Below are 5,000 nucleotides of genomic sequence, written 5' to 3' on the forward strand. Positions count from 1 at the left end.
AGCTTGTTCAATAGCAACCGGAGAGAGGCTAAGCATTGTAGAATGTATCAGGATGGCCTGCTGAGACTACCCTGATGTTTGCGTTTCGCAATGTATATCAGTCTGGCCTAAGCTGGCCAGCCATTGATTTCCAATCATGGCCGCTGCCATACGTTGTTCAAAAAACTCCTTCCAAACCATAGTGAAACTCGTGCTCTCTTTGTTCTTGTTCTAGTCCAGCTGTAAGTAAGTCAAATACATATTATTCTCTGCGAAAATACTTTTTCATGCAGATTTATTTTCATATTTGATCATGTTAATCATTCATTCGTTGTTTATTTACATTGCGGATAAAACCAGTTTTGATTGCTACACTTTCCTTGGGCACTGCCCTTATGTTGTTGTCAATTTGTCAGCCTGCGACGCTGTTCTTTATGAACTGTTCTCCTTCCCCCCCGAGAACTGATTGGTCAGGGCATATTTTCATCTTTGGAAAAAGGCTTTAACAGGCCCAAGGCCAGACCTCAGTAAAATGTGAACTACCGAGATTGGGATGGTCTCCCAAGGCCAGGTTAAATGAGCTAAATGCTTTAAATTGAGAATCTCTGTCAAGTTCAGATTTGTTTGCATTACCGGCTACAGTGCAATAACTTACCGAACTGTTCCTGTAAATACCCAATCGTTTTCCAATAGACAATTGACAGTTGTTTAGAGTGTGGTTGTTTATAAAAGTTATGATTACACTGAGGCTACACAGTCTATTGGTCAACTCATGAATATATATGATTCCATTGCCCCTGATGGCGTTTGACACAGCCAACATAGCCATGCTAGCATTGTAGTACACAACGACCCATAGTGTGACAACGCTGAATGTGCCATAATAAATGTAAACTGTGGAGTGAGTGGCTGCCTCGCTCGGCATGACGAGCAGCTACTGGGCAGCGGGGTCGGCTAACGTCTTGCTGAGGAAATGTGTAATGAAAATTCATAGATAATTATCATATTAAATATTTTTTATGCATTTATACCTAATCGGTTCATGATTGTGTGAATAAAAGGGCATTAGAAGGCGTGTCTTTTAACCTGCATCAGCAAAATACAACATCACACAATACAAAAATATGTTTTTTTATAGAGCTGGTTTTCCGTAAAAAACCCTGGTGTTGCTTCATATATTCAGTGCTTAAAATCTTAGTACTAGCGAATCTCTGCTACTAGCAACATAAATCTGTTAGCATGCTGCTAGCACAAGATCAACCTGCTAGCATGCTGCTAGAGTAAGCTAAATATGATAGCATGCAGCTCTGTATTGTTGGATGGTTTGGCAATCATTGTAATCTCCAAAGCCGTCCCTTAAAGGCTTATTTGCACAAGGAGCTTTAGCAGTGAAGGTGACTTTAGTCCCTGGGTGACTTTAGTAATATTAGGAGGTTATTCTCATTCTTGTTTGAATTGTTTCAGTCCCTTCTCATCCTTTCTCTCTCTTTCTTAAGTATATCTTTGATATTGTCATTTTAAATTTCATATCTCTCTCCCTCTCCCTCCCTCACCCCTCTCTCTCTCTCTCTCTCTCTCTCTCTCTCTCTCTCTCTCTCTCTCTCTCTCTCTCTCCCCCCCTCTCTCTCTCTCTCTCTCTCTCTCTCTCTCTCTCTCTCTCTCTCTCTCCTCTCTCTCTCTCTCTCTCTCTCTCCCTCTCTCTCTCTCTCTCTCTCTCCATCTCTCTCTCTCCCCTTTCCCATGTCTCTCTCTCTCCCTACCACACTAATAAGTGTCATAGAAAATGTGGTTGTGATTGATCAGCTAGTCTGATGCCATAAATACTTTGCTGTCAGAAGTGTATTGGAAGTTGTAATTTAGTATGTATTTATTTGGAGGCTAAGCTTGATTGGAGCATACAGCCAGCAGTAGCAGTTCTCTGTACAGCATAACCATAGGTTTTATTTGAGCTTGGATCACCCCCAGACCCCACTAACAGTAGTTTATAAGAAAATGCAATTCAGACAGCCAGTCAGGCAGTCAGTCAGTGAGACAACAAGAAGTCAGCCAATCAGGCAGTCCGCTGTCCACCAGTCAGTCAAGCAACCAGTCATCCAGTCAGTCACCCAACCAGTCAAGCAACCAGCCAGCAAGCCAGCCTGCCAGCAAGCCTGTTTGGATGGGTTGTTTACTGCCGCACTTGCGCCCATTTCCCTGGCACTAAACCCTCCCAACCCGGCCAACAGGGAGGGGGGGTAAGACAGAAGGTGAAATTATGACTTCAGGGATTTTTCTACGGCCGGCAACCATTCCCTCGCATCGTGGATCAATATTTCAACATTAATAGATTTTAGAAATGGATGCTCAAGAAAAATGTGGATCCAGTTCAAATTAAAGGGACAGTGGCCCTTATTTCCTTGTTTCATAGTGTACAGTACTGCTGGTAATTCACTGAAGGACCAGGTAGGGGTTAGGCCAACCCAGGCGTCCTGCTAAAAGATGACTCAGGTAGAGTGCAGATACCAGGGATCCATCCCAGCACCTCGTCAGTAAAGGAGGGTTGGGAGCCTAGAGGTAAGAGGGCAATATGGGTAGTATGGTGAGGTCTCTGCAGTAGCACCACACTCAGTCAGCCCCTTTCATCCATCCCGGATTCAATCCCTCTTGATTAATCAAACTGAACCGGGGCAGCAAGGGGTGAGGATCAGGAAAACAACAGCAGTGATATTTGAAAGACACTCATGTCCCTATGCTCTCTCTAATTTTTCTAACTCAAACTTTCCCTGTGTCTCTCTCTGCAACTTTCCCTGTTTCTCTCTCTCTCCAATTCCCTCTCTCTCTCAACCATTTTTAACAATGCCTCCACAGAATGAATACTTGCGTGACCTTTTCATCGGCACCCGCAGGGAATGAAACGGGCAAACCATAGCAGTTCAGATAAGAAGCCACACATGACCATGTGTTCAGGGTCTGGGTTAGCTCATTTTTCAGTCTCGCCCCAGCGGAAAGATCCAGGTTCGATCCCTGCTGTTCTGAGCCTACCTGTAAGCATCTGTATGGAAGGTTCCTGTCCTCGATGTGCTCCTTAACCACCTGGTGGAACCACTTTCTACCATGAAGTAACCACCCGTAAGATCTGAAGAGAGCCAACGTGTAGAAGCTCGTGGTTCCACTGGCATTCGGTCACCAAGCCTCAGTTTGGATCTTTCTAAATGCTGGGAAGCCAGCTACTCTGTACATCATCACCCTATACAACCAAACATGGGTATATAGGGTGATGATGTACAGAGTAGCCCAGTGTTATAAGGTGCGGTACATTGTGTAGTTTCCCCCCGCCATACACAGAGACCCCCAAAACAATATGGGGTCCACAGCCATGAAGGGAGATACGTGGGCATCTCTCGAGGATCTCTGGATTGTTGCTGGTTCAGAACAACTCTTACTCGGCCCTCAGGCTCAATTACCACCCAGACCAACAGTAGACAGAGGGGGGACGGGGATTGTACGTGCTTTGGCAATGTAAAGCATCATTCTTCCCATGAAAATAAAGCCCTTTCAATTGAATTGACAAAAAAGGGAGGGAGCAGAGAGAGAAAGAGGGAGTGAGTTTAGTAGAGTCATAGCAGAGTGGCAGAGTAGAGTAGAGTAAAGTACAATAGAGAGGAGCAGAATATACTATAGAGTAGAAAAGGGTAAAGATGTTTAAAGTAGAGTAGAATTGAGCAGAGCAGAACAGAATAAAGGAAGGAAACTAGAGCAGAGAGTATGGGTGTGTAGAGTAGAGAGTGGAGAAGTGGAGTTTAGATCAGAGGGAGTAACTAGTGCATAGAGTAATGTAGAGTGGAATACAGGACAGAGTACAGTAGAGCTAGAGGTATCCGTACCCCCCCCCCCCCCCCCCCCCCCCACACCATTACTCTCCATCCCCTGCTGACGGGGGCATGTGTGTTTCCTCTCCTCCTTGTGTTTCCTCTCCTCCTCGCCTCGGTCTTTATGTCGCCGTGAGTTATGACCAGACCCCCCCCCACCCCCGCCAGACCAAGCAAACTGCGAGCTGATTGGCTCGTAAATGAATATAACCCGGGTCCCGGTGTGCTGCCCGGCCGAGATAAAGACGACCACCTGTTACTTCACAATGGCCGCTGCTCACACACATACACCATCACATATACAACAGCAAATGCCCACACGCACACATACAAAAACACACACACTGACACACAAAGACACACACATTCATATACCAACACACACACAGCACCAAATATACATACATAAAAACGCACACAAAAAATAGACAAGCGTGCACACACACACACACACGCACGCACACAAGCAAATACAAACAGATACAAACTTTCATATAGCAACAGCTGCAACACACAGCAAACACACACTATCACATACACACACAAACACACACACACGAATACACAAGCTCAAAACAAACACATTCAACACTGGAGATTGCTGTGTTGCAGTTTGAAACGATGCATTTGGGTATTTTGATTTGTTAAAGTTGAAAATCTTGATTTCATGGCTATTTCAGGTCAAAAGCAGCATTCAAATACCGTTCAAATATCGAAAAATCACAGAAACATTACAATAATTTTCATGGTTTACAGACAAAATAAGTGTGTCCTTTAAATGGAACAGTTCCGTAATGAAATACCTTCCTTTAATGGAAATTTTAAGCGGTGAGAGAAGGACTCAGATGAGGATGAATGTGACAGCAAACCCAACGGTTGATTTGCTGCGCAGGATGACAGCAGATCAACCAAGAAATGCAACTTTGTGTTTTATTCTCATGACATTATTCCCCAGTCCGAACTCCGTTGAATGCTCACCCCTCCTCTATAGAACTGGCACATATTCAACACATCAAACGTGGATGTGTCTTTTCACGCTCCCGTCAGTAATCTATGATTTCTTAATCCAATAGTTACACGCGGTGTAATCGGATTTGAGTTCAAAGTGTGACGCAAGATTTCTCTACCTGAGAGATCACCCCAGAAACAGAGGGACCTGAACGTAAACCGGAA

At 44.5% G+C, this 5,000-nt stretch overlaps 1 protein-coding gene across 1 annotated transcript in view; it reads right to left on the reverse strand.

Moving 5' to 3' along the window:
• Window positions 1–5,000, reverse strand: part of LOC132446376 (SH3 and cysteine-rich domain-containing protein 2-like) — a 17,947-nt gene that overhangs the window by 11,906 nt on the left and 1,041 nt on the right. The gene's annotated exons all lie outside the window — the stretch shown is intronic.

This window comes from Gadus macrocephalus, chromosome 18 (assembly GCF_031168955.1).
Source record: "Gadus macrocephalus chromosome 18, ASM3116895v1".
NCBI lineage: Eukaryota > Metazoa > Chordata > Actinopteri > Gadiformes > Gadidae > Gadus > Gadus macrocephalus.